Source organism: Lepidochelys kempii, chromosome 2, assembly GCF_965140285.1.
Source record: "Lepidochelys kempii isolate rLepKem1 chromosome 2, rLepKem1.hap1, whole genome shotgun sequence".
NCBI lineage: Eukaryota > Metazoa > Chordata > Testudines > Cheloniidae > Lepidochelys > Lepidochelys kempii.
The window spans coordinates 27648879-27675151 of NC_136381.1; the positions used below are offsets into that span (position 1 = coordinate 27648879).

Here is a 26273-nt window from a genome sequence, read left to right on the forward strand (position 1 = left end):
ATCCGGACTACCAGAGAGGCTATTTCCCTCTCAGACTTTCCCAAGGATGTGATCTGCCTGGCTGAGTCCATTCCTCAGTGAAGCTCCCCATGCTAGAGCGTCCCGCATAAAGGTTAATTTAATTTACTTTATTTAAAAAAAAGTTTTGAATGACTTGGTCTATTCCAAAGCCGCCTATTCCCCAGTGGCCGCTGCTGCTGCCTGGCTGGAGGAGGAGGCTGATCAGAGCAGCACGGTGGGGACGCCTGTACTGTCTCTTTAAGGGCTCTCAGGCCGGGGTGGCGCTTTTCTCTGCTAAGGCTCCTTTGATATTAATAGTGTTGGTGTCTTGAAACTGACGTAATGCTCGGAGACTGAGGTCCTGACAAGCGATAACATTTCTGATAAAGAGCTGATCTTCCTGCAATCTAAAGCCGCCTCCTCTCCTCCTTTGGGGGCTTGTTGTTCCACTACACCCAGGCTCTCTCCTCGCTCTCTCTCTCGGTCTCCTCTTTTATAAACACACCAGGCACATCCAGGTCCCTGCTCTCTTTCCCTTTCTCTCTCTCTCTCTCCCTATAAAGAGGGGGGCAAGGGGGAGAGGGGGAAAGGCAGGAGAACCTCTCCCCCCCCCTCGCTTTTTTTCTTTCTCTCCCTCCTACTGCTCCCAAATAATCCAAGATCAACTCTGCAAACAACAGAAGACGGTTCATGGCTCAAACCACAGCTCCACCATCTTTCAGGCTGCTGAGATTATTATTGCCGATTAATCAACAGGTAAGGGGGGGGGGAGATCGGGGGTGGTTGGGAAGAACACAGATCGAGGGGTGGGGGAGATCAGCAACAAAAGTGTGTGGGGATGGTGTGGGGGGGGCCCTTCCTGCTACGTCTGTTGATATTGCGTATGTAGTAAGTGTGTTGCTCTCTGCTAAGTGCTGTGTGTGCGCAGTGGGAAGGGGGGACTGGGGGATTTAAAAGTGAGTTTCTTTGCACACACACATATACAAAGCAGGGGGGAGGTTAAAAAACCAGAGGGAAGCGGGGACTTCTCGGATTTCACAGGCTGGAGGGGGGGCTGGGGGTGGGGGGGGGGCTGGGTGCATTTTTTTCCTCCCTTCTTTGGAGGGTCAAAGCCATGTGTGATCGCTGGAAACTGGCGACTTCAAAACTGCATTAGCCCCTCTGGAGTCAGGAGGAGGGTCAAGTTCAGCCACCGAAGAGAGTAGGGCGAACAACCCCCTTCTCTGTTTTAAGAGTCTCGCCTTCTATTTACCCAAGGGGGGGGGGCGGGGAGGGCAGTTCCAGGGCTATCTCCCTTCGCCTCCTCCCGTACGTGTAGCTACTTCTTATCGCTCTGATTGTTCATTCCCCACCATCGGGGCGCTGGAGTGGAGGGGAAGGGGTGGGGGGGGGGGCGGTGGAAGTAGAAGAAGAGCAAAGAGATTTTGCATCCGATGAGCCGCAGTCGCACAGTGCTGGCTGCTGCTGCTGGAAGTTTTAATGGGAATCATGACAAGCGGGGCACAGAGAGACCATCATGAAGAGTAGTAAGTTTGGGGCAAACTTTTTTTTTTCCCATTGGTCTTGGGGATCCACCAGGGGAGGCTGGGGGGTGTGGGCATGAGCCGAGGGGGCTCCGTTCCCGTCACACAAGGGGAAAAGGCGACATGCTCTGTGTGTGTGTGTGTGTGTGTGTGTGGTTTTTTTAAAAAAGGAAATCGGAGAGTACAGAGAGAGACGTAAAACTTTTTCCTCTTAAAGGCAAAGTTGTGCTCTCAGAGTTGAGTCCCTACGCTGAGCTCCGGCCAGGGTTGCCGTAACTTTGTCTAGTGTCTCACTTTTTATTTTTTTACCTCTCCGTTTGGGATCTGTGTGACGTTGTTGTTGTTGTTGTTTGTTGTTGAAAGGTCTGCATGAATGGGGATGTGGAGAGACTTCCTAATAGTTTTGGAGAGGAAAGTATGGTGGTTATGATGAAGTAGGGATGTGTGTATGTGTGGGGGGAGATGTGTGTGTATGTGTGTGTGTGTGTGTGTAATGTGTGGCTTGTTTAAAAGCTCCAGGGTGCAGGAAGGTGGCCCAGTGGTGTTTGGTGGGCTGTACAAACTCTCTCTCTCTCTCTCTGAGTTTCTCTGCCTGATTCCTGCCTGTGATCACTGGGCATGGGAAGTGGACCCAGGGAAAGAGGACCCTGGCACTCAGAATTGATTCTCCAGAAAGACCCACAAACTTGCAGGACTTCAGCAGCATTGTGGGCTATTTTTCAGTGTAGAATTGTTTTGTGACTTGAGCAGCTCATTAAGTAGCACCTCGGTTTGACATTTTGGTATGTTTAATTTATTTTTCTTTATTACAAATAACATGATTTTTGATGTTCCAGGACTCTCATACACTATTTTTGAAGGAATAGAGTGGCCCATTAACTTAAAAAGAATCAGACATTCTCCATCCACAAATGTCAAATCTCTAAAGTGCGTGGAAGGCATGGTGCACTGAAAAATGTGGGGATAAACCATGAGTTAAAGTGAAGACATCTCTTAATTCCATCCCCTTCGCAAATGCAAATACACTATCTGGTAGGAGAATGAAATGATAAATGCCAGGGAACAAAGCAGAGAGGGTGTGGGAGGAAAATACTTTTTTTTAATATAACGACTGTAAGCTCTTTGGGGCATGGACTGTAAGCAGTTCGTACAGCACAGCACATTGTAGATGCTACTTGAAACAAAAATATTAATAACAACCTGGTTTTCATTTCATTTAAAGTATAAAGAGCAATCAAGCCCTTTGCCATTTTAGCTGTCTTCTTCAACTGCGCGGAAACCTACGAGTCTTGGTGGCATCATGTTACTTTGCTGTTGGTTTTAGGAAAAGTTGATCATTTAGAAAAGACTGCCAGAGTTAAAAATGCAAGGGGCAGCAAAGGAAAGTTAGTGGTAAGAGCCAGTTCCTGACGTGGACAAAATGAGAATAAAAGTTACAGTAGTTTTTTCTGAGCTGCAGTCAGTGTTTTCCTCATGTTCACCAATACGTGTGTTGGGTTAGCGAGCTCTCTCAGATATTCCACCAGAGTGACATTTTAAAAAACCCCAAACAACAAACAAACTCCAAGAGAGTGAGGATTTTTTTTTTTTAAGTACTGTAGCTCTATGAGTAAATACAGGGCTTATTTGAGAACATCAACTATTTCCTGTAAATTGTGATGCTGACAAGACTGTCTGGAAATGATATCAACACTTTGAAAGATTTTTTTTAACTACTGAGTGAAAGATTGTGAATAACATCATTAATCCAAACAAGAGAACACTTCTTTCTTTAAAAAAAAAAAAAGCAAGAAAAGCAGACAAGGCTTATTTTCATTTTAAAAAGATAAAGATACATATACGTAATTTTTGATAAGCTATAGATCATTCAGTAAGCCACATATAATCACCGATGTTGTAGTGCATTAGAGTACCAGTATCTTACAACTAACCTCTAAAACATAGCACATCAAGATTCTGCCTTAAATTTACAAGATTGAGGGAATTCAGATGAGAAGAACATTTGGTTCATAATCCATCCTGTTGCGCCTGAAAAATGGAGTTTATATGGCATAGAATAATTTCACTCTGTTTGAAACTACTTGTGTATAGGGACGCACAACGAAGTGTGCTCAGTACAAAGTTTCGTCAGCTTTAAGTTTGTATTTTTGCTTAGGATGCTCTCACTCAGACTTTGCATATTATCTGGAGATTTTGTATGCGTGTGTGTGGTTTATTTTTTTACTTTATTGTAATGTTAATAAAGGAAAATTTAAAGTCTCATTAACAAGCTCTGAGATCTGAGGCTTCTTGAGTCTTGGTAATGTATGTACAAGTAAGCCAAGATTTCCTTTTATTTTTTATAATGTATTCATGGTATAAACTATTTGATGGCTTTTTTAGAGCCTTTTTGAGCTAACTTATGTGTTTACCATCAACAGAGCATATTCTATATGATTACATGGATCCTTGTAGAAAGGATTTTTTATCATTCTTGTATCATTCTTAATAAACTTCTTAGCATGCCCTCTACCATGTGTGCTATGAGTGTGCATGAAGAATAATATATTTATATATTATAATTCTGTATTAATCAAAGCACCGTAAAACATCTCTGTAGAATGCAATTTCTGCATAAGTGGAGCGCTTGTTAAATCTCACAATTTCAACCATATTATATTTTTAACACTTGTTGACACTTAGTGCTTTATATTTTCAAAGCATTGTTCAGACACTGAATAATTACTTTCTGTTAATGTGAAATTAACTCTATTAGTACTTTATGGAGCAATTATTTTGAAGGAAAAAAGAAAACTTTTTTTAAGTTACAGGAGTGTGAAAAAGTTTTTTTTTTTTTTAAATAGCGAACACACTTTTAAAAAAATCCTAAATTTTAATGACAAACATAGGTTGAGTATTTTTAAAAATTGCTCTTTATCTGACAACTTTTGTTCTGAAGTTTGATGGTGTGCATAGAATATCTGTCTAACTTATAAACTCCTGCCAATATTTTAATATAATAATTAAAATGGAAATATGATCAGATCTTAATTGTAGCCACAATGGCAGTATCTCTCTAATACAGGTTTGTGAGTAGCACCAAGTATAATATTGTGAGAAAGTTTGTGGTTACATATTTTTGAACAAGACAGGTTGGGAATCTAATAGTCCTTTTTGTTAGCGGAAAGTAAAATGGAAGTAAATTGCATTTTTAATACTGTTTCAGTAAAAAACAAACTACCACCTTGTAATAAAAGTATTGGCCCTGAACTGAAATATTCCGATGAAGATATTCTACTGGTGTGTAAAATGAAGCCATTCATTCAGTAAGCTGACAACTTTCCAGTTGGTGTTTGCCCTTGCTTAATTTAGTTTCCTCAACACAACTCGTGAGGTAGTCTGGATCGGTTTTTGGCAGTCTTGGCAACTACAAACTCAGGCATTTCTGTCAGAAATATTTGACTTCACAAGTCAAAATGTGATTGATAAAACCAGGAAGGTACAACAGGCGTAAAGGAAAAGAGCAAACATTTCATAGGCTCATCTTTTCATTTTTGAGACTTTGTAAAGTTCTCAGGTAACAAGGAAATATTGATGATTAATACTAAAACCTGCATATTTTGCACCCTTCTGTTGTATAAATATCACTGCCTGTTGACCTTTAGAGGCGTTAATTACTGCATATCTGGTCCAGGTCTTCCTATTTTTGTCTATCCGTAATATATATAAACGTGCCCTTTCCTATCCTCCTAAAGAAGGAGGAGAATGACTATTTTGTTTAGTAGTATCATGTATTGGGATAGTAAGGTTATGATTTGACTTTTGGTAGATAAACCTGCACCCAAAGAGAAGATCTTCTGATTACTGTAAAGATATGTTCAGTTTAGCTCAGTGTATGAAGAAAAAGACTTGTAACAAAAGACCTTTATAAGCACTGCTTTTTTACATTGTGTTTTTTCTAATTAAAAAACACGTATTGAGTGATATCAGATGACACAGAGGATTAAGGTAGAATTACACAATTATATGATAAAATGTTTACAAGTGCAGGACCTGTAACAACCCTTTTCAGATTGTGTTTAGCATTAATTTGTTGATGTTGCTTTGCGCCTAATCATTAAAGGGGCCATCAAAATTGAACTACTATCCAGTTGTATTTTTGCCCAGAACATAAGAAATGACAGTTTAAAAAAATGCTATAGTGCACTAGCTTTTCAACCCTGCAGACCAAGGCTCAAATTAGATGCGGGGCAATGGTGGAATAAACACGTTGGTCTCAACTCAGTCTGTAGTGGACATTTTATCACATCACAGAAACATTCCACAACTGAACACCATTCCACGTGATGTGTAGGCCATAGTTAGAGGAGGCCCAGGTTTGGCATCACAAGGGATGTGAAGACTGTCATTTAGGTGAACTGGCAGAGTTGTGGGCATGAAATTTTGTTTAATATCTGTCTTTACTTGACACATTTTCTGTGCCATCGATCTGGTGCCTTAAAAGTTCTCCTTAAAACATAGTAACATCACTGATGGAAAAGACGTAGCAAATTGAATAGAAAATGCTAATTTTTCTATCAGTTTTTTTATCATTATCCTTTGGAGTTTAGTAGAGAATTATATCCCTGCTGTAGAACTTATAGGATGATTAAGAAACCTGTAGAAAAAATATTCTTTTTAAATTCTGCAGCTTTGAAAAATAATGTTGATAGGACATTTCTGTCTATATCTCCCTGGGCACCATCCCATTAACTTCTATAGAAATTTCCTATGCTCAGGTTGGAGGAGTAGAAAAATTAAATCAAAATGATCTGTTCCTAAATTTTGAATAATCGTGCTTACTCTTATTAAAAGTCATTTTCTGATTCCAAAGCTGCTGTTGATGTAAACCTGATTTATTGTAAGTATATTTTTTTCAAAGCTCAGATCAATCGTTTTTCTCCTACAGTTATTTAATACAATTTTTTTTTTGAAATGTTACTAGCCCTTTAAAAACCTGCAATAAACGCTTTACAAGTGGCTAGACACCTTCCCTGGTGGTTTAATTTATACAAGCAGGAAACTTTCTCTCTTTCTCTTTCTCTCTCTCTCTCTCTTGTTTTCTTTAAACCAACTGACGTAATGCCAAACTTTGCTTTAAAAGAACAGACAGAAGTAATTGGTAGCTTTTAACTTTTAATAATGTTCTGGATTGGTTTTAGTGGCCAAACTGACATTTTTTTTCAAATTCAAGTAAAAACGGGCTTGTGGCCTGAGGAAGAAAGGCCCTGTTGATGCAGTTATTTTTATTCTTGTTTTTCAATCTGTTATTAAAAATCTTTCCTGCTGAGCTCTGCTGGATTTCTCCAATTGCTCTTTGTGATGGCTGGTGCATTTCAGGTTACGGTAACTTAAACTGTTTTCTTAATTCCCCCCCCCCTTTTTTTCCCATGGGCATTTTTGAGATGCATTATCCTTCTTTTTTTTTTTTTCTTTTGGAGAAGCGATTTGTTTTGGTTTAGATGGGATTAATAAGCTAAACGCATCTGTGGTGACAGATCAGTGAATATTTATTTTAATAATGTAAAGGAACATTTTACACCTGCTAGTGAAGGTCAGATTGGCATGATAACAGTTGCCCATTGCAGAAGGGAAAACAGTATAGTATCTCACTTAGCATTCCCCCCTCCCCATTTTAAAACCAACACACAATTTTTAAGTATATGTTTTTGTAATCAAATCTACTAACCTGTAACTATTTACTTAATGCTTCATGCCTTACAAACATAAACCATTTTTTCCTCTTGTTATCTTTTAACTGGCTATAGGTCTCTTTTTAATACCCTGTAAGGAATTATGGATATTTTACAGTTTTCTGACATTTCCTTTATTACCCTTCCACCTCCTGCTGGGCTTTTGCACACAAGCAGAACTGTCTATGGTAAAGGACTGAGTTAGGCAACCGACTCCTTGGCGAAGTTGACGTCAGTACGACTTCATAAGTTGGCAAGTAGGTGAATCTTTCAAAGACCAAGTCAGTGTGTGCCAGTTTTTCCTTCCTTTAGGGGAGACACTCCACCCAGCAGCAGGGTACCCCACCCAATGTGGCGAGCTATAATTCAGTGGCAACACTTTAAATGTCTGTCCTCCCTGGGGTTTAAACCCCAGACTTTCTTGTCTCAATCTTAATATTTAAACTAAAATTCAATCTGTTATAGTAGGTTTGCTTCTTCGTAAGCACATTTTGGGTCTGATCCTGCAGTTCTCACTCATGAAAAACACGCATTGACGTGAGTGGGACTTTCGCTTCACTAAGGGCTGCAAGATTGGCTTTTCCGGGTGTGTGTGTGTGATTGATTACTGCACATTTTATGGAATTTGAGATGAAACCAGATAATTTTACATTCTTTTTCATTATTGGAACTCTTAAAAATTCTAGAAGTCCTAGCATTGTAAAATAGATTCTGTCCAGTAAGTGAAATTTACTTATGGAGAGTATTGGGTTTTCAGATAATATTTTGTCCAATTAAAATCTGAATTTCAAACTGATCCTTAGATAAGAGTTTGTTACTTTTTTCTAAATTGCTTATCACTTTGCTTTACATCAGTGGTAAATGAAAAACACTCGTCTCTATCTTTGTGCTTGCATTATTTAGATAGGAAAGAAAACTAGTAAGGAAAACTTTAGTTCCATGACATTTGTTTCTCAACATCAGCCTGTAAATCTTGGTTTATTTTGAAATTTCAAGCATCATTACAAGTTTGAAGGTTTTTTTTGTCCCCCTATGTTTAGTGAGGCTGCACTTTGTCTCTTTCAAAGTAGGGGGAAACTAAATTATGGTAAAAGTATTGCGTGCTGTAAAAAAAAAAGATTTTATTATGGTGAGTTCGTATCTCAATTTTTTTTTTTTTTTGGTTTACTGATGTAGATGAAAAAAATCTATGGAAGATGATGCAAAAACTCATCAATTATGCTTATGTTCCCCTACAAGATTTACTTGAACAATATGCTTCAGTTTTGCCTCAAACCATTTTAAACCACCTCTGGTCTAAAAATCTACTAGTTCTGGTTTCCTCAGAGATTAAGTATGACAGTTTCTATTATATAATGAACAGCAGCATTGTTTGAACAGAGGTAACATATTTTTGATTTGTATACTTTTTTTTGGCAGTTGGCACCAGCGTAGCTCTAAAATGAGAGGTGATCTAACAGTGTAAATATCTGAATATGCTTGAAACATACAGTATAGATGTAATGTATGTGTTTAAATCATTGGATCTATCCATCTATATTATATATAATGTATGTGCATGTGTATATACAAAGCCCAAAATAGTGTGCTCTGCTATCTGTAGCTTTCAAATGTGTATCCTTTGGGTATTCCCGACCTACTTTACAAAGTCTGAAACGCATATTTAAACTTGGAAAAGAAAATGCACTGCTTGCCTGCTCCAAAAATATTTTTTTTTTTACAATTAATTTAAATAAAAAAAGTGCATCTCTCCTCCCCCACACACCTTGCAAACTGCTCCTTGAAGTGTCAATATCTTTGCCAGGATTATTTTTAAAATAATACTTTTAATTGATCTTGTGAAGAAACACTGAATTAGTTGTTGGTGTTTTAAATACCATTTTAAAAATGCTGTGCAGACACTGTTTTACATTTTTTCTGAAGTTGCATTAGTAAGACTGAAGCAATTTTCCTTAGATAGAATATTCCCAATATCACCAAAATATGATGCTGTTTAAAATGCTTATACTAATGATATTGAAGCATATATCACAGAGCACCATGATTTGGTATCTGCATAAATCCATAAGGCAGAAATAGATTGTAGAAGAACGTCCAAAAGCGTACATGGAGATGAAAAGTTGCTTCTTTAATTCAGTTAATAAAAAATATATTTTTCTTTTTCAGCTTTTTAATCTGCATCTCTTAAAGCAGTTTGTTTTTTCCATTTATTTTCTCATTTTGAGGTTTAATTAAATACACCAGTCGGGCATTCACTGGCTGCAGTAACATAATGCATAACATGCTGACTATTGTCAGATTTAAAGAGACTTTTGTGCTCCCTCCCCCCACCAAATACGTAAATAAAATACACCAAATGTTACCTGTCTCAACGTCCTCAGGCAAAAGCCTGTGAAAATAGATTGGCTTTACCCTTTGAAGGGCAACCATCTCTGACCTGAAAAGGATCTCTTTGTAAGATCAAAAGTTTGTCTCTCTCACCTACAGAAGTTGGTCCAATAAAAGATATTACCTCACCCATCTTGTCTCTTAATCTCCTGGGACCAACATGGCTACAACAACACTGCATAGTCTCTTGCTCTCTTAGATAAATGGGAGAAGTGAATTCCAGAGCTGAAGGTCCTCCATTCTGTACATCTTGCCACCAAACTCTAGAAGTTCAGATCTTTGGGCTGTTAGTAGAAACACCACATAACATTTCAGAGATCACAATGGTGCATAAGGAAAGAAGCAGTCTCTTAGGTATCCAAGATCTAAACCATATACCATATGCGCAGTAGCTTTCCTGTGGAGACCTACATAGAGCCAAAATTCATGCCATCTAATTAGTCGCTTTTCAGTTTTTACTGATATGGAGTTTATATCATTTGTGTTTGTATATTGTATGATTCATGAAGCAGTTTAACGTAATGGATTAATTTAATCCCATAGATGGTGGTTGAGCATACTGTAGGATCCTAAGTAATTTTGTAGCATTAAGATCACATTTCCTGCCATGAGGAAAAAATGTTAGATGAAAGGTATCCACAGTATATGTCTGAGTCATGCAATGAACCTTGTTACAAACAAACACTGAACTCTCACACATCCAAAAATTTAGTGTGTGCACCCGTATCTTTTTGTGCATGCATGTATCTCTGTGCGTCTGTGTATAATCCATGAGATATAAAATTAAATCGTACTTTTCCTCCAAATTAAGCTAAAGTAATAGCAGCCAAACTATACTGAGAACAAAAAGTTCTAGTTTCAGTTGAGAGTGCTGACTGTGATGGCCCTTATCTTTCTTGTGCAAAGAACAGTTCAGAAATCTCTTAGAAAAATAAAATGTAAGGTAAGGCTCAGTGATGATCCAGTGTGCAATATAGTATGCTTTATTTATGTCCAGTCAGAAATGATCATGTACTATCCATTTTTATCTAGGAGGTTTATCACTCCATGAGGTATGCTCTCTCTTTCACTCCTTGCTGTCTCTGTTACCATACGTCTCCATTTCCGTCTCTGTCTCTCGTATTCGTGTCTCTCTGTCCTGTCTGTATAAACACACAACACAAACATTCTAAAAATATGTGTAAATTAAAATCAGTCTGTGTTGCATAATTTTTACAACACACCAGGGTTTGTATTGTTCTTTCTGAGCCCTTAATGAGTTTACAGTATTGAATGTGACCTAAGGAGGGTTGTGACTTGGGCTCTGACTCTGATTCTGACACAGAGACTAATAAGGAAAAAGTAGAACATGTTGAAAACCAACTTTTACTAGTGGTTAGTTTTGTGATGTCATCAAATGCAGGGTATTATGAGCTCTGGAAAAGTTTAGAAATCTAGGCAAGGGTCCATTTTGCATCACTGCTATTAAGTTGTTTACAGCACCAACTCTGCTAATAAGAAAGCAAAAAGGATAAGGATTTTGGTGTTTGTTTTGGTTTGACTTTCTCAATGTAAATGAATGATTTCATAGGAGTGAATCTAACCTGTTCTGGTCAGCAAACTGCAGGGGTTTAACTGGTGGAAAGGATAAAATGCATTCTTTCATGATGGGCCTGCTTCCGCTCCCATAGAAACTAGTGGGAAAATTTATGTTCATTTCAGTGATGACTGAATCAGATCCTCTAAGCAAGGCATTACATTAATTAAATTAGATTTTTTGAACACCACCACTTAGGGCTGAATCTTGCAAATTCTTGCTGTTCATTACAAAGCTTACTATTGTAAGTAGTCTCATTGATATCACTAAACGCTACGGTGCAAGGCCCTATCCTGCATTTTGGCTTGTCTGCACACAAAAGTCCACCAGGAGATCATAATTAAAGATTGGTCCTTAGTATTGGCAGAATTGGGCCTATCGTCTTTAAAGAGACACTGTTAACTTTAAATCTACTCAATGTCAAAATTGGGTTGAAAAAAAAGTAATTTTTGCATACTACACCTGCTGCTGAGCCTTCCTGCTAATTGTTGTGGTCTCTGAATCACATTTTATTTTATTTTATCTCTCTGACTGCTCTTCGAAAAGTTCATACAAGCAACAGTGGAAAGTGACTAAAGCCCTGACCCTGAAATTGGATCCATGTGAGCGGACCCTAATTCCCTCACAGAGTCCCATTGAATCCTGCTTGCATCGATCTGTATGACGGGTCAGGAGAAAAGGTGACTGACTGTACACAAAGTATGTATTTGTTATTAATATAACCAAACTGAAAAAAATTACAGAACAATCTATATTTTTCTCTAATCTCTGAAATTTGTAGCAATTGTCAGTATTTGTAACAAAAGCAGAAAAACAAAATCAGACCAAAGTGTGATTTTTTTTTTTAAAGTTGACATTGATCCTTTTGAAGTGCACATGCATTATTATTACTGTTCTGCATAATATCCCGGAAATGTGTTTTTTTGTTTTGTTTGTTTATTGCAATCGATGTATCATTTTCATGTTCTTCACTATAGCACTAGATAGTGCTAATTAAATTAACTTTCATGCTTTTATGCTTTTGCAGTCTCTCTAAAGTGTCTTGGAGATCTAGCAAAGAGAGCAAGTTGAGAGTGGAAATTTGTTCTTTTTTTGGATTATATAAAAAAGGAGTTTTTACAACTCAGCAAACATGAGTACATTCTGGAAAATATTTCTCACAAATGGCAGGTCCCAGGCGGTAGCAGTTAGATAATCTAGTTATGAAATATGGAATCTGAACTCAAATATTGTTTTTTGTGATTTTTAAACTAATGGAAAGTAAGATTTATTAGACCTTAAGTGTCCCGGTGTTACAGATTCATTTGGTGTTCATGGCAGTGTCATATGAACTTTCATAAGAGATTCATTGTAATACTGCATTAGCTAAGGGGCAGTTAAAATGAATTGTTCAGTACTTTAAATTTCCTGTTTAGTTTTCTACCACTCTTTAGTAATTTCTCAGAGTTTTATGTCTGAAAACAATAGTAACTTGTGTATGTGAATATCTTGATTAACAAAAACAACCTGTTGGCTGACTTGAACTATATAGTACTTCGAAATTTACCTCTAAATGTAATTTAAACTACTGACATTTTTAAAAAATTGTGTTTCAGAAATCTAGTATAACAGCAGTTGGTTGTCAGTGGGGAAAGAACTTAAAAAATAAAGTCAAAAGAGTAAGAAAGTGGCAGCTGTAGAATTTATTTTAGTGGTTGAAAGGAGACTCATGGCTAAATAAGCTTTACCTTCTTGGATTTTTAGAATTTATTGCCCAAAAGAACTATATCCTAGTTCTCTGAATAGAAAGAGAACTAGGATATAGTAAAATCCATTATGACATAAAGAACTGTTACAGCATACCTTTTTATTTATTTATTTTTTCTCTCCAGCAAACTGTGACTTCCTTTGTCATGTCATAAGGAATTTCAGATGAAATCTTACCGGAGTAGAACTGCCATAAAAATTGCACTCGTCAGCTATAGCTCTGTGCAGCACACTACAGTACATAATAGTTTTCAGTATGCTACTGTGCTGCTTTCATTCAAGGAATAGAACTGGAGTGACTTTCTTGTGCGTTAAAATAACTGGTTTTCCTTTGAAAATCCACAACCCTAAAGAAAAAAGAGAGAAGAGGTCTGATATACGAGCTGAGATTATGGATGTTACAATGCCATTTATTATAGAATACTACAGAAAAAATTACATTGGGACCAAAGTTCCTGTGGATTACCATGCAATGTTTATTACTGTTTTCCTGAGTTTTCCCTAGTTAGGATCTAATCCTGCAATGTCTGGAGCAGTTTGGAGTTCAGAATTTCCCCATTCAGAGAGGAAAACCCTGCCAGCTACAGGGTTTCACTACCGATTTTATTTTTTCTAGTATTTCACAGAATGTGGAGTATGCTTTTTTTTTTTTTTTTTTGGCAGGGAATGGTGGGAAGAGGGGACAGTGGGGCACATATCAGTAGTGTAAGTAATATTTCCTGATTATAGTTTGCTGTCAAGGAGACTACTGCAATTCTGTTTCTGTAAAGAAACTCAGAAGTAGTGAATGGAATGAAATAAAGTTGTGTGTATTTCTGAGCAGACTGTAAGCTTTTGCTGTGAAATATTCCTGGCAAAAAGTTAACCCATTTTTCGTTACCCGGTGCTCTAACCAAACTCCATAATGCGATTTTACTACAGATGCATTTGACCATGAATAGTACTTGAAATTCTTATTGTTGTTTTATTCCAATGGAAAGTATGTTTAAATACGCTTCTGATGGTTTCAAAGCTTGTCCTGAAATGGGAAAAGGATATAATTGGATAAACTGTTAATCCTTTGAATTCATAGATTTTTAAATTTTTTTTCCTGTCATATTTTCATCAGTTGCTGTGCTTTGCTTAAAACTATGCTTTTTACAATGATGGTGAAGTCCAAAACTTTACATTTTTTAATTGGTCACAACTCCCATTTACTTCACTGGGAGTTTTGCCCAAGCAAGGATTGCCAAATTTTTATCCATATGGGTAGTAAACTCTTTCAGTCCCATAGTTCTCACTGATGATACACTGTACACCGTATGATACAGTGTTCTTTGTTTCTTGGGAAGACACTGTATAATTTTCAGTTTACTATTGCAAGTTTTAGTTATGAACATGAAATATCATGTTAGAGCTGGAAGTAAAGAGAGGTAATTCTTTAATATCTAATCGAAAAATTAGGAAAAATTAGGTATGAAAGACCTCAGCATGGCTTCCTTAGTAAATGTTTGGTTATCATCTTTACATGATGGAATACACATGTAGAAAAAACACAGAAGTTAATGTTTATTTTTGGGATGCTTTATCATCAGGCAAAGAGAACTGACAGTTTCATGGTTAAGTGCCTAAAGTTGTTTTTGGCTTTGCAGTTGTTGAATTAATCACTGCAAAGTTAACTAATGTTTGTAAAGTTAAGAATTTCTTTTCTTTGTAAAGAAAGGAAGATATTTCATTATACCTGGCTGAGTAGCTTAGTTCTTGCATTAATTGTTAGCAGCATGCTCTTCGACTTCTACTTTCTTGAGTTATCCCAGGCATTATTCTTTAATTGCAGTGTGCAATCGCTGATTGATTGATTTTTATGGATTTCACAGCCATTTGGTAGATTTGGCAGATGCATTCTAAAATGCTGTTTTGTTCTGTTTGGTTTTTTTGTTTCTTTTAATTGCCGTAGAAAACATTGGGCCCTTTAAAATGTGCTATACGGTGGTCTATAATGGACTATACTAGTTAGCTATTTCTATTTCTGACACATTGTCAGAATGGCTTCTTGAAATGGTACTAAATCAGAATTCAGTGAGTCCAGTGTTTTTTGTTTTGTTTTTCACTAAATTTTAGAGATGTCCAAAACAACACCAAATGTGTGCAATAGCTTCTCCTTTGCAGCACACCAAGCAATCTGATATGGAGGAATTACAGGCCACTTAGTTCTTGCTTTTAAAAACAAACAAACAAACAAAAAAACAAATAAACAAACAAACAAAAAGGCAAAAAAAAAAAACCCAACAAGCCACGCTCAACTTTTTCTCCTGCCACACTTCCATAGAACTTTGCTATGGAAAATATGAAACCCAAACCTCCATTGGAAGGACTGTAAGTTTTTTAAAACCAATTATTCTTATTATAATTTCACAAGGCTTTTTAAAGCAACAAATTATATAGAATCCAGTGGTTCTTAGGATGATAGTTTAACAAATTTAACATGACTTTTTTTAAATAAAATACTGTTACTTTTTAAAAAGCATTGACATTGATAATCCCAGCACAAAGAAACTGTAATGTAAAGGAGTGTAACATTTTTATATTATGTTTTATATTATGAGGAGGTTTGTCCACGGGTTCAGATTAGTTTTCATTAGACTGTTCAGGCTATTTAACATTTTTAAAATCTGTGCTTTTTAGCCTATTAATTTATTCTCTTTTATGCCAGATGGCTCATTTCAACTCATAAGTTCAGTTATTAATGTGAGTACTTTTTACAATAAAGAAAAAATTTCTAAACACCATCTGAGATTCAGTATATATGGCAAAAGTTACAATTCTGTGCATTGTTTGGAAGAGTCATGGGATGTAATTTATCTTTGGGTGCATATACATTGCATGTGGAAATCATGATTACTCTATAATTAACCATGTATGCTATTTACTAATTTAAACCCACTTTGGGCACTTTATGAAAAATATTGAAAATACACAATTGAGAAGTGTTTTTGGTCACATATCAACGTACAAGTTTCCCGCTATGCTCTCTTAAGCAAATCCACTTGTCTGTATTCCATAACTTACTCAGTATATTACACTTATTGTTTCACTGTAATTTGTATCCATAAGAATGCATATTGCAAACCTAAATTTCAGGGTCATATTTACATAGCATCCAGCAATATGTCGTCATGCAATCTTTTACAAATATGGACAGTCCTTTAAATTCCTTTTCCCTGGATGAGCAAGATGAGCTGGGTGTCATTTTCAAGTTCAGTCTTAACATCCCAGTGGAGAGACAGGGAAGGGGGGATTTAAATCATCTGGGGGCTTTCCCCATTTCCTGAAGGGGAATTTAGTGGCAAAGCCTACCCATATTGGGAACATAATAACCCATCATTTCCATGAGAGGTTCGACAGAGTCAAAGCTACGGTAACAGGCTCTTTAATTCTCATCCCCCACAGTAACAAGGCTCCCTGACCTGAGCTCAAGGATGCGACATGGGCAGGCATCGCCACATATGCTGTGTAATCTTCTCTTGTGTTTGCATGCACACACATTCATGATAGCACATTTCTAAATATGGGCTGCCAAATGCCCACTTTAGTTGAGGTTCAGTTTCTGGTTCTGGAACCTGGAGCACTTTCAAATGTGTGGTCTAAATCCACTGCTGCTGCTAGAGCCCTCTCCATCAAAAAGCGGCTTCTGTGGCTGCTGGCCCACAGAAACCTTGTGAGTTTCCTTGGCTACATAATTATGGAGGCAGCTCCTAGTTTGAAGGGGTACATGTCCCTTTGTAGTGGCTCTGTAATGCTGATTTAGGTATTATCCAACCCCCAATGGGCATTCATGGGATCTGCCAATTCCAGCTACCATCTCTTTAAAAGTTCCTGCCAGTAGCTGGACTCTGGGGTGGTGGGGTATAAGTTCAGTCTCTGGCCTGTGTCTAAACACAGGGATCTGGTCTCCTTCTCAGCAGCAGCTTATGGAGGTGAATAGCTTTTCCATGCCTAGAGCTGTAGGAAGTCCTGCAGGCTGTACAGCTTCATTGGGGAATGGGGAATGGGTCTGGAACAGGGAATGGCAGAGTGCACCCTTGGAGTGGTAGGGAGGTCCTCTTAGAAAACTTTTCTTTTTCCTCCTGCTCCTCACAAACAGACCTCAGGCAGTTCCACAATTCCCAGACATGGGAAGCTGAAAGGCTTTTTTGGTTTGTTTTTGTTTAAATCCTTCTGAATCAGCCAAATTTGCATGTTGTTCTGCCAGTACCTATGGTCTTACAGGGCTTGCTTGGTCTAGAAGGCTGAAAAGATTTCCCAATGGATCAAGCTCTTAATGAGCAAGAAAGATTTTTATGTGCTTGGGTTTTTTTAACTGATTTAAACATGTCATAACTATCTTTTACATGAACTACTCAGACTTTGTATGACCGTATTAGAAAATGAGTGGTCACCAGTTTAAAAGTCTTCTTTATTCATAGTGCATTTGTATTTAAAATTATATTCATTTGTTTTGAACAAAAATGGAGTCGGGTTTTATTAAAAATAAAAATATCAAAATGAATAATTTGTATTACATGCAGTGTTCCTTCAGGGTTGTTGAAGTTGACCCAGGCTGGTTCTCTTCTGAAACAGGCCTTTCTGTGCCTCTTCAGTAGCTCTTTTCCTGTCCACCCCCCCCCCCCCCCCCGCACCCAATATGCCTAAGAGCACCAAATTATTTCATGTAAATATTCTCCAAGGAAACACCTCCAAATATCCATAGTGAGGGCAGGTAGCTGGGTTTTCACCAGATCATTCCTACCAGGGCTGTTTTGTTTTTCACTTATCAGACAGCACTTCCTCCCAGTGAAGAACTACCCCTTCTATCCTCTTAGAATAATAATAATAAAGTCTTGCAATTCTATTCTGCCTTTTATCCAAGGATCTCAAAGCATTTGAAAAACATTAATTTTCTCTCACAAAGCAAAGTTGAAGTATGATTATACCCATTGCATAGATGTGTAAACGGAAGCAAAGAGAGGCTAAATGATTTGTGTAGGGTGGTCACACAGTGAGCCAGTGGCAAAGTTGGGACTAAACTCTGGATTCCTGACTTCCTACTACAATCAGCAGACAAATTTCCTCCAACACTAGGTGTTTCCATTTTTTTCACACTTTGCTTCCTTTCCTGCAGCACTGCATGGCAAACACTATGTGGGGGTTTATGGGCTGTTCTTGCTGATTGAGTAGGAGCGGATGTTAGTAATATTCCTTTGGATACTGAGGTCCGGGGTTTGGAGCAGTCTCAGCACCACTGCCCACATGCATTCCCCCAACCCCTCGCCACACAAACAGCTTCTAGTGACTCTTAGAGAATCATTGCTCTAGCAGAAGCTCTCCAGCTTTCACAAACTAGCCTTCTCTCATTGTGGCCAAGAGATCAAAACTCACTCCACGCTCACTGGTGCTGCTCTGTGTTTGCCATAAGGTGCAGTACTGGCATCCCTGCTGAGCACATTCACTCTATATTGAAATCATAGCTTTACAATGCTCTCAAGCCCTGAAGGCCTAGGCAGTGAGAGAGCTCATTTAGACCTTATGCTTAGAGTTTGTACCTGGTCTCTTGGGGCCCAGCTAGGCCACTGGATCAGCCCTAAAATGGTTCCCTTTGTGGATATTAAAGTGATATATCGCCGCTCCCTGGGTGATAGAAAGCATTCTACTTTCGGCATTGTGCCTCACAACAATTCACTCACTGAATAGCTCCCCAGCATGATACATGTTCTGTCTTGTATTTAATTATCTTGTAATTATCAAAGCAGTAATGAAGTTAGTAAGCATAAGAATAGTGTATAGATCAATAAGAACCACTGAAAAAATTCAGAGAGAGAAGACGCTGACAAACATGTTATCAACACAGTTGTTTCATCTGTGTATTTTTGTCCCTTTTAGGTCTGGAAAGTTTATTTAAAATAAACATTTAAAAAATTTCACTGGAAAAAAGTGATCTTCAGGTTCTGTTATATGTTAATAATAAATAATTAGCCCCATTCATCAGGGGTTTGCAAAGTGCTGCATAAGTATTAATATATTATTTGCATTACGGTAGGTGCCAGCGGCCCCAGTCTGGAAGGGGCTATTGTACCAAGGAAATGAGAATTCCTACCCCAAAAAGCTAACAAGCAAAGGTCACAGTCCTGCAATCAGGTCTGCAAGAGCAGAACCCTACAGTGGGAACTGTCTGTACTAAGCACCTCTGAAAATCAGGCCCACGTGCTTAGATGTCTAAATGTGGATTTACATGGCTAAGGTTTTACCTCAGTAACCTGTTGAAGCTTTCACATTGAGTCAGTGGCAAGGGGAGGCGGGGGGAATAGAACACGGGAGTCCTGATCTACAGTCTACATTTCTAACTGCTAGATGATGTGGTTACACATGACACAGCAAGAACAGAGGTTTAAATCTGTTCTCAGATGCAGGTCATGTTCTCAGGTTTTCTCTCTAATTTATGCACAGTAACTGCTTATGTCATTACCCATGTATAAATCACTTTCGTCACAAACAATACCATCTAGGTATGCACAACCAACATGTCTCTGGTTTGCACCTGCTGGACAATTAGAGCCTGAATTTATTTCAGGTGTAGGGAAGTTGTATCAATATGTGATGATGCAAATTTGTCTGTTGTCACAACTTTAAATGTGGAAGATGTTTCCTTGTCCTTATTTGGCCGTACACGATAAATATGCTAAAGCTGACCCTTATAACTGACTTCTGAAGAGCAGTGAAAGGGGGGAAAGTGGATGAGATGGGAAGGTTCAAGGCTACCAGAAAAAGTGGGAAGAACTTGCTTCTGTTTATGCTCTAGCTCTGCTCAGCCCAAGCTACGCCTCTACATAAGTGTAATAGGATTTAGTAACCCCTGTTATGGTTAATCAGAGTTAGGCACATGTGTTTAGTGAGGATGAGACTCGTAAGGCAACATATTAAACCCACCTCTTCTGTTTTAGCTGTCATATTTCCTTAGAGGAAATATGTGTAATCCTACCTTTTATAACGTCTAAGTAATACCCATACTTCTTTATTTCAGGCCTCAGAGGTGGCTGTATTTCAGTGGTGGGTGGAACTGAAAGCTATACATAGTCTTGCAAAGTACTCTAGTATTCTTCTGGATAAAGTTTTCTATATAAATGTATACCATAATGTATTATGATTTTGAGAGTTTGTGTTTTGCAGTACATGATATGTGTGCTCACAAAGATGAATAATGTCCCTGTATTTTAGAATGCTCATTAATGAGCTTGTTTTTACTGCTGTGAATCATGTTTTTAATATCTGCTTTATACAAATTTGTAAGACCCTATAAAGACAATCAAAGCCCTTTTTATTTGATAGCATGTAAAGCATGTAAAGCTTCTCTGTTTTATAAATACATTTAGACCTTTTACGCAGAAATTCTTTACCACAAATATGTAAGGACACATACTTTTGGTTAAAAAGTGAGTGGGGAGATATATAGCACTGAAACAAAATAGTATTGGTAGCTCCAAAAAGCCTGCAGTATATCCTCCCTTTGCTCAGAGCTACTGTCCCTGAGTAATGATTGTTTAATAATGGTCTTAAAATAGCAGGGATTGAATATTTAGGCTCAGTGAAAAATGTACTTGATCGGGAAGCCTGTAGAAGAGGTGGGTATTGCTAAAGATGCCAGCAGTTGCCATCTGGTCTGTGTATACTACTGAAACATCAGTTTTGCTGGTTGCTATATCTGGGCTATGTCCTTTAATAATAGGAAGAAAAACATAACGGACACTCATCATGTGGAAACCAAACTGAAAGAATTCGGGTAGCCAGGGTTGGGGCCATATTGGCAATTTGCTAGGAGCCTGAGGGCTGCAGGTAATTTGCATAAAAGGTTTGAAAATTGCTGCCATCTTGATCTTTAGTCGGCTGGCCACGTCTCTAAGTCCCAGCATGCCTTGCTCCACTTTGATCCAGGTGGCTTTGATCTAGATGGAACATGTAATTACCAAGGGGCTGCACCTCTTCAATAAGAGAAGTGGCTCAGCATTGTACGCAGTATTGCAGACCACCGAAATGATGAGTTTGCCTGCAGAAAGACTTCTAAAAAAATATTATATTGTATTTTTTGGTCTGTCTTTTGATTTTTTTTGAGCCCCCTCTGCCCACGCGTGTGAGTGACAATTAGTGTTGCCTACTCTTCCAAATGTATAGAATGAGGTGATTTTAGCCCCACATCTGCCCATCCTCTCAACCGCCAAATCAAGCCTGTACCCCTGCTCCCCACATCGGTTCTGCCTCCACATCAGTTCTGTCCCCCAGCCTCAACTCTGCTCCTCCTGCAGTGCATGGGACTCTTCACCCCCCTCTTCCAGTCCTGCAGGGAGGAGGAAGAGGTGCAGGGTGGATTCCCCTTTTCCCTCCTTCCAGGCTAGAGGGGGCAGCTCTTCATCTCCCTCTCCCCTTTCCCAGGGCTGACATTGCAGGGAGGAAGAGGGGAGGAAGGAGGAGCAGAAGAGCCCTCCTTTTGCACATAGGGGGGTGGGGAGAGCAGAACTGCCCTGAACTGCTGGGTTCTTTTTGCTCCCTCCTCTTTCCTCTCCTGTTCGGTTCCTGAATGGAGAGGAAACCTCTGCCTCCTGCTGTTCCCCAGGAGGCAAGGAAGTGGGGAAGGCAGCCAGTCAGAAGAGGCTTGCCCTCTCAGGCAGGGCTGCAATTTGCCTGAGGGCTGGAGCTTCTTGTGTCATCCTGAGACTCAGACTCATTCCAGCCCCAGCTGAAATCCCTTGACTTGTGAAAAAAAAAAAATCACAGGGTTGGCAATATAAAACTGTATAGGCCTGCATCTCTTGGAAAGAAGGGATGCCAAGTGTGGTAATTTTTCTGTGCAAGCCAGACATTGTCTTTGTCCTCTACATGCCAGATATGTCCAGTCTAGGTGTTTCAGATCATCTAAGTGTGAATGGCTTTTAGTTTTCAGTATCTACCTCTCTGATAGTTACATGCTTTTAAAGGCTAGATGTGCTGTTTTACACTAATGCAGTTCCAGGCCTGAGTTAAACATTCCTCAGTGGTGCGAAGAGACTGTCTCCTTTCCTCTGTTTATTGCTCTGTAGAGGCTTGGGTGAATCAGTGTCCTGCACAGAAACCCTTTTGTATTTTTTTAACCAGTTTAGTAATGAAAAAACAGCTTGTGCCTTTTCAATAGAGATAACTGTTATCTCTTATAAAAGTCTACATAAGTGTAAGTAATTGCCTGCACTTGGCTCTGTTACAGTGGAAAAGCTGTGATCAGCAAACTCATATTGGACTGTGCATGTAAAGGGAAGTTATTGAATGATATGGGGAGATGTTGGAGTTAATCCTTGTAGTTCTTTCTTTCCTATCTTATTTACACTGCTTTGAAAGTCTTTTATAACTAACTGGTGTCTTGGGAGGGAAGGGAAATACCATTTTGGTATGTACACTTTAAAGTCATCGAGCAAAGAAAGCTTTGCTTGGATTGGATTTAAGAAAAACAGATGTACTTGCTGTATATCAATCAGGCTTCCTTTGTTCAGCATTTACGTTCTGAATCTGTTTCATGAATGAACATAAAAGATAATCTGAGGTTGAGTTTGTTTTAGTGGGTTGGGTCAGTATAAACTAAAGCAAAAAGTAAATTTCTTTTTTGATACCTCCCCCCACCCCCAAATCCATTAATGAAATATGAATCATTTCTCTTGTAACTAATTCATGAGTAGCTAGGGCCAAAGTGAACTGTGCCTTTAATAGAAGTTTGAGGAAAGTCAGTTCTCTCCCTTCCCCCCCTCCCCATTTGGCCCAGGGCTGAAAAGAATGCTGTGTGTGTATGTTATAGAAATGAGAGTCACGAGTCACGTTTGCATTCACATGAACCTTGAAGCCTGCTGCAGCTCTGGTGTGTGCACTGCGACAGAGCTGTCCGTCTTATCACAGGAAGTGTTGCGGAAAACAGTTCTCTCTTTCTTTGCCCAGTTCCCAGAATGTGGTGATTAACGATTCTTCTCTCCTCGAGCCGACCATTCAGATTGGTCTCTGATTGAAAAGAAACTACCAATCATTGCCACTTGATTTGTAGGCTGAGCACAATTTTTTCCCTCCTAAATTAAAAAACCCAAACAACTTAGATTTTGTCTTTTGAAGCTGTACAGTAGATTTTTTTCCCCCCTTAAGATACCATATAGAGCAAAATTCTGCTGTCCATACTCGGAGGAACAGTCCCATTGATGCAAACAGGGTTTTTCTTATCATGGGCCACTTTATAAACCCTGAGACACCACTGGAAATATGGAATGACTTTTATTTATTTCAGTTGATTTAGTATGTATGTACAGTAGTCTAATGGTGGTGGGAGTCTGCCCATTGTTTGTAGATAGATTGAATATGAGATTCTGATATAAAGTGTAACTCTTTGTGATATAAAATAACAAGCTGGCCCATGTGCAATCTTGGGTGAGTAGCAGTCATATATATCTCTATAATAACAATATGAAACAAATAATTGACAAGAGGAGACATGGATGTATCAAACCAAAATTTAAGCAGTTTTTGGTTTACCCTTTAAAACCTCCTTTTCTGAGCTTTACAGGTATTAGGACACTGTTTCAGAGTTGGTGAAAGTAAGGCTTTTGTGGTACTTGCTAGTCTCACCGGTGGTAGCCTTACCTTCACGTAGCTCTGTGACTGATAAACTCTTCAGGGTTTGTATCAGTACTCTACACAGTCACATTTTCTGTCTCCCTTTCCATATAATCTTGCTCCAACTTTTAATGTCATCAAAAGTAATAACAAAATGAACCAACTGAACTGACTTGCAAATGATTTATTAAAACCAACAAACTGTGGTGTTATGTGCTGAATTGCAAGAGGCCCCTGGTGCGGGGGGGAGGTGGCTCCGTGTGCTGCCCCTGTCCCCAATTGGAGCTGCAGGGGCAGTGCTTGCAGGCACAGGCATCGCAAGGAGACACGCTGTCTCGTTCCTCCCAGGAGTGCGCAGAGACGTGCCAGCAGCCGGCTGCTTCCGGGAGCGGCATAGGGCCATGGCATGCAGGCAGCCTGCCTGAGCCCTGCTGCGCCGCCGGCCAGGAGCCGCCTGTGGTAAGCGCCTCCCGGCCGGAGCCTCCACCTCACACCCCCTCCTATACCCCAACCCCCTGCACCAAACTCCCTCCCAGAGCCTGCACTCCTCACCCTCTCCTGCACTGCAACACTCTGCCCCAGCCTAGAGTCCCCTCCTGCACCCAAACTCCCTCCCAGAAAGAAACTAATATAACAGCTGTTCTAAGACAAGAAGTAGGCTATTTTGAATTAACTATATTCTACATGTTTGAAGACTGAAATGTAACCACAGAACGGCTTCATGTTAATTAAAAGGCAAGTTTAGTACAGCGTTAATAGCCTTGATGCCATAATTGTGATAATTTTGTTTTAAATTAGGAAAAAGACTTGTATACAGGGGCTCACAAAATCTAATAGCCCTGGGCCCACAGGAGAGTCAATCCGGCCCTATATATGACATAATATTAAAAATACTTTAAATCTCAAAGTTTATGTAAAATATTTTTTTTAAAACGCCACTACTTTGCAGAAATATGACATACACTAAAACATTCACTTATGCAATTCTCTACCATCATAGCACAAATAATCACAATCATCGCTGACTAAATGAGTTTAAAATGGGCTGTGCACTAGCCTCCCCTTCATTATTTGGAGCATTCAGCACAAAATCCTAACATCACTTTTAAAAAAAAATACATGAACTTTTTATAAAGCTCGTTAAGCTCATTTGGTGAAAAGTGCTATAGAAATGCAAAGTACTATTATTTTCAGGTAATGTGAATTGTGTACTTTTAAATCTTCCATACTTCTCCCAATTTGGAGTGTGGTATTGAGACAATTTGATCGTATCTCCTTCCACCCGGCCTTTTCTAAATATTGAGCAGAATCCTAATCCTGAATGGCCAACTCTAAAAACTGTAGAGAGCAGGAAAAATTGTGCAGGGAGTTTATAGAACATGGACAAACATCCATTAGGAAAAAATGGGTCAGATCCTGGAGCTCTTAGTCACTTGAATAAGGGCTGCAGGAATCTGCTCCTATGTTTTGAGACTAATGTACTCTTTTTTTTTTTTTAACTGCTTAGAAGGTGCTACAAAAATCAGGTCAAATCTAGAAGTCCCATTGCAGTTAGTGAGAACATTGCCTGAATAAAGTCCTCAGGATTAAATCCTTGGATAATTTTCTCCAATGCCTGTGGCAGAGGAGCTGTAAAACATGACCATATTAGAATAGTAGGGGTTTATGTCTACTTTTGCATAGCCTTAAATGTCTATCTGAGATGTAGGCAAGTGGAGAATTAGGCACACAGAGAGAGAATAATAAGTAACGAGCTGCAAACTACTTTTTTAAAAAAAGTTGACACTGATGCATCCTTTTAAGGTAAAGACCAAAAAGAATCTTTTTAAGTTGACAGAAGGAGATGACTTACTGACGTTATCCAGGGCAAAAGAGATAAGCAAATAAAAATAGTATTCCATTTCTGTGTGATAGCTTGCACAGAGAACAAATATAAAAATGTACTATTACTGTGACGGTGGAGTTGATAAATCAGATGAGAATCTGACCATGGTAATTTCAGTGGGTTCCAGTGCCTCGATCTTGCTGTCCGTAATAGGGACTAATGTAAATTGGATCAAAATGGGCCAGAACTAAATTTTATTCAGAGATAACTTATTGAACTTCCTGGTAAAGTGGTAGATATTAGCTGATTGTTAGAGATGTGTGTAATTGTTAATAATGTTGTTCTTTGCAACAACTGTAGGTCACCAGAAAATAATTACTTTTGTAAGTCCCAGTGCCCTCAAGTGAGACTTTATTTTGGAGTAAAACCACCCCAAAATAGCATGCTCTCAGAATTAGGTTGCTAGATGTATGTGTGTGTGTTTGTGTTTGTGTGTGGGGGGGGGTGGGGGGGAGGGCAGCAGGAATGGACGGTGTCCCCAGGAGCTATGGGACCAGTTTAGCACCCCATACCTTTGGCTTCTGTACTGGTTTTGTTTCCATTTTTCATAGATTTTCAGGTCAGAAGGGACCATTATTCTTCTAGACTGTCCTCCTGCCTAATAGAGGCCACAGAATTTCACTTTTGCAGCCTAATGCAGAAGATGGGTGAGTTTACTAGTATGTCATATAGAAACATGGATTCAATCGAGCAGCCTTTTAATTTCAAGAAAGGGACACCCCTTCCATCCTTCCCTTTTGTCTTATTTATTGTAGTTTGCTTACAATAATGTAAATGAATTTTATCTTTTTTGAGGTAGTACTTCCACTTTGTGAGTG

The 26273-nt window shown here is 38.8% G+C and overlaps 1 protein-coding gene across 2 annotated transcripts in view; it reads left to right on the forward strand.

Annotated features, from left to right (window-relative positions):
* Nucleotides 1-363: 363 nt before the first annotated feature.
* The window catches only part of TRPS1 (transcriptional repressor GATA binding 1), a 262838-nt gene continuing 236928 nt past the window's right edge, over nucleotides 364-26273 (forward strand). Inside the window, exon 1 of one of the 2 annotated variants that reach the window (XM_073330288.2) lies at nucleotides 364-756. The gene's annotated coding sequence lies outside the window, so the exon portion shown is untranslated. Of the gene's footprint in view, nucleotides 757-1415; nucleotides 1527-26273 lie in introns of those variants that run through there. The other variant, XM_073330289.2, reaches the window with a different exon arrangement.